The following is a 12,545-nucleotide window of genomic DNA, read 5'->3' on the forward strand; positions in this document are numbered from 1 at the left end:
TTGAATGTCTGGCAAGTCATCCTTATATATGTCGATACCTGTAACATGTGGTTTCATCCCGCCAATTGGTGTTCCTGAGTGACTAATTACTTGCATATCAGCTGTGCAGCTACTCCATTTGCCAATTATGCGGCAACAGTGGGGTATAATTGAATTCTCCACTTGGGCGTTGCCTATTTGCCCTACCTTCGGGGAGACGGCCTGTATTGTGTTTTGTTATGTGTAATTGCAACTGCTATGCATGGAGACAAGTATACTTTGGATTCATGTCCCCCGTGGATTGTGTATGACAGCTAGAGTATCTGGTTCAACATGTGGGTGTACCTGTCATCCCAACGTCTGATAACGGACTATTGCAAACAAAACCTGTAACATCGCTGTTTGTTCCATTATACAACGCCTGCAATTTTGCATGATGCCTTTAATTGTGTCTCTCACATGGTATGTTGTGGGTTCTGCAGATGTAATTGACTGACTGGATGTTTGTGCTGCTATTACAGTCTGTATTGCTTTAGTTTCTAGTGTGGGAGATGTCGGTGGGTGTACGTAGCATATACAGGTTTGTGGGGCTTGCATTTCTGCATATTCCATATATATGTGTGTGGGCTCCGTCCCTAATTAGAGAGCTAACAGTTAGTAGACTTATGTTATGGGATTGTACATTGGGCCATTGTTAATTGGTTTCTATATCGTCTGCAGGTGAGGTTGATACTTATATACCTCCGGAATTGCAGCAATATATCAAGGGATATGTGTAAGTGACAGCTATCCCTTGTATTTCTGTCCAGATATTTGCAGTCATTGCGGTTGTGTTGGTAAAAGAACCTGTTTGCCATGAGTTGCCACCTTTTCATATGGTCATTGTTGGACACTTGCGGGACACACAGCGGTGTTTACAGGCCAACACGTAGCCACGGTTAGTACACAGGTTAGCACATACTTTTATCCTCAATACATACCTATTGTTGTGGGACTTTGGCTACTTATCATATTGCATGTAACATTTACGTTTCTTACATACAGGCATAACTATTAAATACGACTATTACATTATATATGGGACATATTAACGTCCTAAAATCTCGGACATTTGCCCTTTGTACTGGTTTATGTCAGGACACACCTGCCCAGGGTGGGGCTGTCCCTCCTACTGTGGGACAGGTGGTAACCGTATGCCTACGGCTAGCTATACCCACACCTACTGTACTGATCTACCTCTGACTTGGCACTAACAGACACATGTTGCAGACACACACACACATTACAGTCACACGGAGACGCACACGGCACCCTCAACGCACACATACACAGACTACGGCACTAACAAACACAGTTGAACACAGTACCTACGTGGACCGCAACACCGGCAGCAGTGACTAAATGTCCCTTCATATCATCATACTATTACTCATGGCTGTACTGTTCCAGTACTGTGTTCTATCGGTCTTTCAGCCTCGTGGTTACGCATGTCGGTATGTTACACATTCCATAGTTGGCGGTATCCTATTTATTTTTACCTCCAAGGTGTTATGAATGTCGTTGACCTATCTATATATATTTGCAGATATCGCTGAATCCATATATATCAACATATATCACTCTATTGCCCTTTCTATCTGTATTATATATATGCATATATGTGTACATATATATATATATATATATATATATATATATATATATATATATATATATATCTGGCGGGGAACGTGACAGGCACACAGCACCACCATATGCTGATAGGCTCATGTACTGTTCAGGTGTTGACATTCCGTGTTCCACTAGCTGTTGTGTGTACAATGCTTGAGGGCTGCCTATGTAGGAGTCACACATTGGACCACCTATACATTACAATTTACAGGTGGTCATGTTTGTGTGCCATCCATTTTACTGTGTGTGTGCAGGTGGAGAGGTGTCAGTCTGTAGGGGCCTACACTGTCAGAGTATGTGCTATACGTTCCCTCTTTGCCAAGGCGTAGGCATATTGGGCACGCCTCTGTCTGCCTACTGGGGCTGGCACAGTGTGTTCATGGTCTGAATCCCTCTGTGCCTGTAATGGTCTTGGCAATTGCGGTGGGCTATGAGGGCCTTCACCATTTTGTCCCTGCTGCAGCTGTTTCCACAGGATCATATTATGTAGCATGGCACATACTATGACGATGTGGGCACATGTGCCTGGAGAGTACTGCAAGGCTCCACCAGATGTATCCAAGCACCGGAACCGTGATTTCAGCATCCTGAACACACGCTCTATGATGATTCTGGTTTGTGCGTGTGCCTCATTATGGCGTTCTTGCATGGGTGTGTGTGCATTTCTGATGGGAGTCATCATCCACGACTCCAGTGCATAGCCAGCATCCCCCACAAGATGGCCATGTGGGATGTCCCCCCTGACAAATACCTGATACAGCTGTGAGGCATGCCAGATATGGGAGTCATGGTAGCTTCCAGGGCTCCCAGCACACACATCCATGATAATGCCCTGGGCATTGCACATGACCTGGCAGTTGATGGAGTGGAATCCCTTGCGGTTTATGTAGCGCCTACCATGCTCACTGGGTGGTGACTTGATTTGTATGTGCGTGCAGTCTATCGCACCCAGTACCTCCGGGTAGTGTGCCACATGGTGGAAGTGGTGCATATTGCTGGCCAACTCCTCCTGAGTTCGGGGGAAGTATATCTGCTCATTGGCATGTGGTAACATGGCATCCAGGAACTGGTGTAGTACCCTGGATGCTGATGCCTGTGAGATTCCCATTATATCTCCAGTTGGCCTTTGAAAGGTACCTGTGGCCAGTATTCGCAGGCTTACACATACCTTCGTGTCCACTGGGATGGGTTCCCCTCTGTTGTTTCTGGTTCTCAGGCGTGGCCGGCACAGCTCCACTATTTGCTGTAAGATGTCCCTGTCCACCCTGTAATGCTCTACTATCTCCAGATCATGTAGCCCCTGGTAGGTTACCCTTGGTCTGAACACTCTCCTTCTCCTCCAAGGCCTGCGGTGGTTGTCGGCATCATCCTCCACAACACCATCAGTCTCTAACACATGCTGATGAATCACAGCTATGGCAGCTCCCAACATGTACATTTTAAAAGTTCCCCATGTGTTTACACCTATGGTGCAGTTTTTGGGAATACACAGGTGTGTGTAGGGTGCTTTCACACTTTATACTATTGTGCTGTGAACACCGATGATGTCATAGGGTGTGTATGTACGATTGTAGCTACAGGGTATCTTATGTGTTTTACTACCGGAACTACTATTGTGGTGCCTTTGGTGTTGAATTACATTTGGCTGCCGTGGATTACCTCTTGACCTTCCCTTTACATTTCTGCACATTGCACCTACCATTTTCTGGCATGCATCCAGCAGCCTACTTTCATTTGTACTTTTCTGGACCTGGCGTATCTTGCGTTATGTGTGCTACTGCCGGTCTACTGTTGGTTTGCTTTGCTCTGCTGTGTCAGGTCTCCTATCTTTGCAATCCAATGCCTCCCCTCCTTTCTTTGCATTCCAATGCCTCCCCTATCCTGTTTTGCAGGTTTCTGCAAGCAGACTTGTCAGCTGCCGTCGATTGGCCATTGTGAGTTGATTGGTGTTGATTGCTCATTAGTACTCCAATTTCCCTACTTCAGCATTTCCATCTTTTCTTCCCCTGACCTTCCTGTTTGTGCTATTGTTCGCGGCGCATGCGTCCGATTACTGGGTTTCAGGCATGTTTTCATCCCCGTACACATGCGCTTTTGGGCACCATGTGTGCTCTCAGCTAAACGATTCTATACCTTCCTCCCCACCCCTGTCCTGCAGCTTTGCTTAGCAATGGACAGGCCAGATTTGCATTGCTCCAGTGTGCTTACTGCTACAGTGGCACACCCCTCTGCTGATGTTATGTATCTCCTCTGAGCCACTCCTTGGTGTTATACCACTGCGCTGCATGGTACAACCTTCATCCGGCGGGACATTTGCAATTCAGTATTATCTGCCTCATTTGCATGGCATTGACTACTAATTCATAGTTACCACGCCGGACACTATCGCAGGCCCTTAGCAACCCTTGCACCTTGGTTGTGGTGTTCCATGCTTACCATTGTGTATTATGGTGTAAACCTGATTTCTATTACGTTGCGATTTTATGACATTTTTATATTATTTCTTTATGTTACAGTTTCTGCACACATGCCCTGTGGTTGTGCTGTGCGTTACTGTGGACATGACATTAAATGTTGATTTTTAGGTGTTGTGCATCTTTTCTTATGCCATTGGCTGTGTATTTCGCCATTGGCATATGTTAACTTTGTGATACATGGGTCTGGCCCGCTTCCATAGCTCCGATGTTCTGTTTGGGAAAATGTAAACCGTGTTTTTTGGTTTACATTTCCGTGGGTTTACGCTACGCCTGCGCCACTTCATGAATCACTATATGCCTTCATTTGCATGGTGCGACACTGCTCATGGGGTGATTAGCATACCTAAGCCGAGGGCTGCGCAGTTCTGGCGTACGCCGGTAGTGCACGTGGAATTGGATCATACCTGAATCGCTCAATGGCCATATTTGGCATTATACCACCTACGCTATGCCTGCGCCTGGCGCAAGCTTCATGAATCCCATGGACTTTTTATTTCTGTAAAGAGTACCCATTTTTTGTGAACTGTCTTAATTGTTTGTGGTATATGTAGGTCAAATCTTAAGTTGTTATCTATTACTACACCTAGTAGTTTTGTTTGTGAATCGGCATTAATTTTAGTATTATTCCTAGCTGTAATGTAGAAGGTGCTGGGGGAAATCTTGTTTTTTTTTTCTGTTTTATTTTGTTTTATTTTATTATTTTAAAGAGAAATTTTTTCAAGCCTATTAAAACTTTTGTCATCAAATAGGAGCAAATGCCAAACATGCGGGGGTGAAGGGGGGGGCTGTAATATTGTATCCCAGAAGGCCCAGTGGACATTCCCCAGTGCAAGAATTGATAATACTGTACTGTACTGTAATTAGCTGGAAACTGTATGCAATAAGACTGAGAAACAAAAGTCTTAATTACCCAAGCTCGTGATGAACTGGTGCAAGTCTCTCCTTTATGGACCAAGTTTTGTGCACTTTTCAGAATGAATTCTCCAAACACTGTAGTTTATTTAATAAGGTTTTATTAGATGTTCACAATATCTGAATACTGTCTCCATTAACAGTTCTGATAAACAATTCAAGTTGCTGCACATCATTCTGATTGTCTTGAGCAACGTAAACGGACCTAGTCTCTAGATGACCTGTTTTCTGTACTCATGCTCATGTGTTTGGCATCTTCTGTGAAGTAACAGGTTGAAAGAACTTACTAACCTTAACCGAACTGCTATCTTGAACACAACATATTATATTGCTTCAGTCCAGTAATTTATTTACTTTTTCTAACCTTGGTCTCAGGCTTTGTCTTGTATGTGCAAAGAAGATTCTGTCTGAACACTTTATGCTTTTCTTTCCTTTTTAATAAACTGTCTTCCATGCTTGGCCAGCAAGGTTATTTCCCTTTCTGCTTAACTGTCTTTTATGTATAAATGAAACACAATTTATTTTACCCTTTAGCTTGTCTAATGTCTAAAAAATGGAAATCCCTAATCTAACACCCAGGTACATCATTAAAATACTAACTTACAGTACAAGAAAGTATATCTGTGTTTCTGCGATTGTCTCTGTTATCAGCGCTATACTGGTCATGCTCATAGCTATCAACTTCCTTCATTCTTCCATGTTGGTTAGTTTGCCTCCACCCTCACACACCCCCCACCCCCACGCCCAGAAATAAAAGCCAGTCACAAGTTACTTTACTGTTATGCTCATGGCCAGCCTTCTATCACTAGCTATGTAAGGCAGATGAGTAGACAGGACAGCTTCAAGGCTATTATATTATGGTGAAACAGAAGCTCAGTGGTTGAAGTTCATGCCTCATAACTCTGGGGCTGTTTCCTGAGCTCTAGGGGCTTTATGTGTGATGTTTGCAGATCTCTGCTGCATTTGTGTAGGTTTTCTCTGGACAATCCAGTTTCTTCCCATCTCCAAAAGATGGCAGGTGACTGTTGACTCTTCATTGTCCATATGGCTTAACATCTTCCTTACACATGTGGCCTGGACTTCCCCATTATTTGGAATGTAGGACCTTTGTAAGACATTGCAACTGATTGAATATTTCACTTTTTATACTCTTGTACATGGAGAAGGGGGGGACAATCCATGCTCTTTATTGGAGCTTTGGAGAGTGTTTTGGAAAGTGCAGTGTTACCTGTATATTGGCATTTGGACTTCGGCTCCATGATATCCGGGAGCTCCAATGATGCATGTGGATCCTGTTTATAGGATTCAACTTATTGTGAGATATCATCTTTGTATGTGTTTGTCCAAGCTGTGGCAAAGCTTTGTGGGACTGAAAACTTTAGCCATACCTACCTTTTGCTAGTTTCTGACATCAGCCTATTTCATTAATGACATCTGAAGTGCTTTTAAACTGGCAACTGATTTGTTTTAGCAATTGTTCACTGTTTTGTAGCAGTCATCTTACTTGTCTGAAATGTCTTGCTTATTACTCTATTTTTAAGCAGATTTTTCTTTCTTGCTCCACCACCTTTAGAAATGTATTTGTTTAATTCAGAAGCCAAAGCCTACAAACATCACACAGGCAAACCATTCAGTAAAAAACTACAAGAAAAACTCAGCCAAGTTAAAATTTTCACTGTGCAATACCTTAAACCTCCTATAGTTGAGGCCTATGGACATGTATTTGATATATGCAAATGACCCCTTAAGGACATATTAGTCTTTCACCTACCTGAATACCTATGGCTTTTTACTTTTTAAGTCTTGAGCGTCTTCTGCGTGGAGACTTGCATGAATGGGTGTACCTTCATTGAAGGTTGTGCGTCAGGCCTGGCAAGCCAGTACATAAAAATCAACTGCCAATCATTAGCGGACAGGAGTTTCCACTGTGGCGACCCCTAACCAGGAAAAGCCGAAAGACACAAACAAACAAACTGGTACATTTAGGCCAGTAAAGCCAAACCCCACTAGCTGTAGACATGCCAAGTTTCATTCTTTTTCTGAGTTCATTGATACAGCATGAGTGTTTTCAGAGCCAGATCCAGCACTAGTCAACCTAAGCAGATGCCTAGGGCCCATGATGGCTGGTGGGTACCCTTTTTGGCTTAGGGGGATGATCATCTTTAAATAAGCAGTCCTAAGATGTCCGTAAAAACTGGAGAGCTTTAGGACCTTGTGGGAGACTTTGTTAAAAAAATGGAGGGCTTTAGGACCCTGTGGGATACTTCTGTAAAAACCTGGAGGGGTTTAGGACTCGCAGGAGACTTCTGTGAAAAAAAAAAAAAGAACAGCAAGCCCCAGAAACGTTTAGGAATACATCAATGTGCAGAGCCAGAGATTTGATAGCTATTCAAGTAGGACTGTGGGAGATTCTAATGGCCATCCAGCACACAAACTGCAGGTGTGTGTGTGTGTGTGTGTGTGTGTGTGTGTGTGTGTGTGTGTGTGTGTGTGTGTGTGTGTGAGTGCGTGTACGTGCCTGCATATGTATATATGTGTGTGTGTGTGTGTGCATGTGTGTGTGTGTGTGTGTGTGTGTGTGTGTGTGTGTGTGTGTGTGTGTGTGTGTGTGTGTGTGTGTGTGTGTGTGTGTATAAAATGACTCAGTCAGGTTGGCTGTCTAGTTAAGTGATTTTGCTCAGAGTCAAACTCTGAGCCTTGATAATTGCAAAGTACCAACTGCTAGGTCTCCTTTATTTATTCATTTATTGTTCATTGTTGTAAATCCCTGAGTATTACAGTCTATCAGAATTTCATAGTTCTAATATTCAGTGTCAGTGGTACAACAGGTAATATACTTATCTTTAGTATAGAATGCTGTGGGTTCTCTTCCCCCATCAGGTAGATCAGTTGCTGGCATGACTGTACAGCATGGGGGAGTGCTGCACTCCTGAGTGTGTCATTCTTTGGATGAGATGCCCAGTAACTATGAACCTCTTGTCTCTTTGCCAGCCATTCCCTATTGCATATCACCAGCACTCTTTTTTTAAGTAGCATAGGTAATTTTATCTTTAAGAGCAGCAGACGCTGAATTTGTAGATGAAGCACTGAAATGCAAAGTTAGTTACAGTTCTCTTTAATTTTTCTTCAGCAGAGATTGTGCATATTGATTGTTATTTGTGGATTATAGTGACAGCATTTTGTGTGGCCTCTTATAGTTGAAATGTTCTGGAATAAATAGACTTACCTTTATTGGTTCATATGTTTTGTTTCAGTACTTACTAGAAAAAAAGTTCAAAACTACAAATTTAAAACACTCTAACAAGTGGTAATGTATTAAATACAAATAATATAATTTAATACAACCAGGAAAGTGAATCAATGAACATATGCATTATGCATGGTCCTAAAAAATGTGTGCAAGGGGCCTCTAGTTTAAAAACAGCCCAAAGGTAAATTTAGCCCACCACTGATCAGATACATTTTCTATGCATGTGAATTTTAATGAAGTTTCAATGAATGTGAGTTTCGAGGACAGACCGTTTACTGTTTCTCATGTTGTCTGTTTTCATTGTGAGGCTGTACTGTTTTGTTTAGCAAATGGCTATCAATGTTTGTGCTATAAAATCTGAAATAAAACTTTTAAATTAAATCCAAATAATCTGCAATCATTGTAGAAGTAAAGACAATAATATGCACACGGACATGTTTGAACAGTGTTTTATAGTAACTGGGGAGAGAGAGGCAAGTAATGGGCCACTGGAATGGATGCTTGGGGGTGGGGACAGGGGGAGCCCTGTACCATTACCCTGCCTAAGGCCCCATTTGTCCACGATCCAGCTCTGAGTGGATTAATTTGCTATACTTTGGAAACACAGACCTTAAAAACATGTAGTCACTGAATTGTTGGTTTTTCATTTATCACAAATTTACGCATTTTAACATGTGGCTTTTGTGATTGTTACAAATACTGCCATATTTAGCATCACGTGATTTATTAATATGCATGTGTAATGAGCAGGTTTTATTTAAACTGTGATGTCTGCAATTTCCTATGTTCTAAAAAGGTTCATAGATAAGTACTATGCAATCAGTCTGCAGACTATTTCAAGCCTAGTCAAAAAACTATTCAATATTTCTGTCTAGCCTCATGGAGGGCAAAGCACACTGTTAGATCAGGATTTTTTTATTTTACAGACAGACAGACAGACTAAAGTATAAAATAAGCTAGAAATGGTGTTTCATTTATGCATGCATTTTAGGAAACAAAAACAAAGAATCTTCCACTGAATGTTGCCCTTGCTGAAATACCAGTTTGTCAAGGGAAGATTGCAGAGAGCAGTTTTTATCTTCTTTTCTCAAGGGAATAATCAAGAGATACATTAAGCTAAAAACAAGACGTAGCCTCAGGATCAAAGATTAGGGGGTGGATATAGTCAAGAGAGGAAAATTACTGAAAAAGAGAATATAATATGCTGTGTTCAGGATAGCAGGGGAGTTAAGGTTAGTAAGTTTGTTTAACCTGTTACTTCAGAGAAGATGTTTAACACTCGAGCATGAGTAGAGAAAACAGGTCATCTAGATATTATGTCAGTTTACATTGTTCAGGACAATCTGAATGATGTACAGCAATTTGAATTGTTTATCAGCACTGTTAATGAGGATAGTATTCGGATATTGTGAACATTTAATAAAACCTTATTAAATGAACCAGTGTTTGGAGAATTCATGCTAAACAGTGCACAAGACTTGGTTCATAAGGGACAGACTGACACCTATTGAAGCATGAGCCTGGGTAATTAAGACTTTCGTTTTTCAATCTCATGGCATACAGTGTTTCCAGCTAACTACGGTAAAGTACCTTCATATCTAATCTTACACACACTACACCAGGAGAGAATTTGAGCCTGACATCCAGTTATCTAGCTTTACCTTGAAGGTGGCAAGGGTGCTACTCTGCTTGATATGCAGGGGAAGTTTGTTCCAGAGGTGAGGGATACATTGGATTATGAATCTATTATGCCAATGTGTCTTATATATCTGCTGATAAAGGTTTAGTTCCTTTAATGAAGTATTTGAGGTGTCCTTAGTTCTGCAAAAGAACAGGAGATCAAATAAGGTTTGATCTTTCTTTCATGGCTCAAAAGGCTAGACACAGATCTCCATAGAGGAGTCTGTAAGAGACTGAGTACAGAGAAAGGGCTGCCAGTTTCTCGTGACAACTACGATTTCTGAGGTCCCTGATCTTTTTAGTTATGAATCTCTAAGGTCTTTCAAGTTGTGTGATATGTCTAAACAAATACATGCCAAAACATGTATTATATTCAATACTGGGCCACATAAGATACAAGTAAAGGGGAATTAAGACTTCTTTAGCCCTAGTGGAGATACCTTTGGAAATTAGATGAATCAGATTAAAGGCTTTCCAAACTACTGTGGACACATGATGGTCAAATGATAAGGGATTATCAACAAGAGTGCCTAAATCCCTTACAACAGTGCCTGATTGGAGGGGTACATTTCCTATAAGGTAAGTGAAACTGTTTTGTTTACCAAAATGAACTAAGCTACATCTTTTTCACATTTAATTTGAGACCAATGTCCTTGCACCAATTGTTAACATGGTCTAACCCATGGCAGAGCAATTGTGAGTCAGCTGAAGATCGAATAACAACACCCAATTTACAATTGTTTCAAACTTAGTTAACCATAGGCCAGAAGTGCTGACCTGAAGGTCGGAGAAATATCTGCCAAATAGGAGAAGGTCCAAAACTGAAACCTGTGATGCTCAACTGCAATTTTTTATTTTTTTTGCTTTCAGAAGTGACACCTGCAACTCTAACAACATGGGTTCTGTCAGATAACCGGTTAGCTCTCCACTACATAATACAAGGATTTATATTCAGATTTACAAGTCTGTCAATAATACCTACATGGGGAATAGGGTCAAACGCCTTGACCAAGTCTAGATATGCTGTATTTACTGCATAACCACTATGCACTGTTCAGTTACTTTTTAAAGAAATGAGGTTAAAGAGTTTAGACCTTCCTTTGACAAAGCCTAACTGATGAGAGTCCAAGGTTAAGAGATTTTCAATGTCCAGATTAATGAAACTTGGGAAACTGCTCTCCCTCGCTTTACATATTTGGCTAGTGAGACTAATGGATATATTACCAGGGTCCATGGTTGGTCCACTCTTGTGAAATGGCATTACAATGTCTGTTTTTCAGGCCACAGGAATATAACATGAGAAGAGGTTTAGATTAAGGAGTTTAAGTAGGGGATTCAGGAAAAAAAAAACATATCTGGCACTAATAATCAGGTCACATCATATGGCCCTTGATGAAGTATTCTTAGCTGTAGAAAGGGCAGAGACAACTTGCTGTACAGTAAATAAAGATAAATGACTTATTTGTACATAAATAAAGGAGCTGCATCTTAGTCAGATTACTTTCTAAGTCAACTTTTTAAGTTAATGTAATGTAATTAATGTAATTAGGGTAAGTGCTTATTAACTTAGCTTTTTATTTTCTATCCATCATCTAGGGCAGTCCATGTTAGTCTGGGGAGGTGGAGATGTGTGGAAATCCAGTTAGCCTATATGGTATAATGGTAAAATATTATATTTAAAACTGTATTTACCAATCCTTTATTGCTTAATAATGTCAAGGTCAAAAGCATTGTGGAATCCAAGAGGTTTAAAGAATATGGCAAAGCTTAACTTATTTTTTCATCTGTCATATAATAGCAAAACCCATATTGCTTATTGTCAAGAAACGTGTAATGAACATTTAAAATGCGTAAAAAAGAGATGAATTAAACTGGTTGCTGACACCAGTAATTCCAGAAAGAGTGGAGGGGGATCATAATAAAAAATATAGAGGTTGAAATCACTTTACTAGATTATAAAGCTATAGGAAGATGTCATTACCTAACTTAAAAATATAAAAGTTTTGAAAAAAAAACAACTGCTAAAATAAATTCTGATCAGTTAATCTTGTAATAAATATTGATGTTTTCTGACTCTTAATGTAATACAGTTAGGAACTGGAATTCATTTCATAGCCTTCTGATGTAAAATACTTCTACTAAGCATTGTGAACCTTATAATCCAGTGTATTTGGTTGACTATGTTTTTATTTTATTTTATATGAACATTTTAGATATTGCTATCCAGATTAACAACAGTTATCCATTTTTGCACAGCTTTTCCAAATCATGCCCCAAAACTGATTTTCTCTACCTTGGATAAAGTTTTACCAGTTATTATTAATAATGCAATTTACCCAAAGTATTTCACAGATCATTCTGGGATCTCTTTAACAGTGAACTTGAGCATAAGGACTTGAAATTAAAAAAAAAAAAAAGATTTCAAATAGAGATGATAGCATTCATCACTGAAACATGTAGAGTTTATATTACTCATTGAGCATAACATAATTTTAATTATTACATACCTGTACTATTTTGAATTTCAGATGGGCTGTTTTAAAAGATGTAGCAATGGAACTTTATAGGTAAATATA

The sequence above is a fragment of the Protopterus annectens genome, chromosome 3.part0, assembly GCF_019279795.1.
Source record: "Protopterus annectens isolate FY-2018-M chromosome 3.part0, PAN1.0, whole genome shotgun sequence".
Classification (NCBI taxonomy): Eukaryota; Metazoa; Chordata; order Ceratodontiformes; family Protopteridae; genus Protopterus; species Protopterus annectens.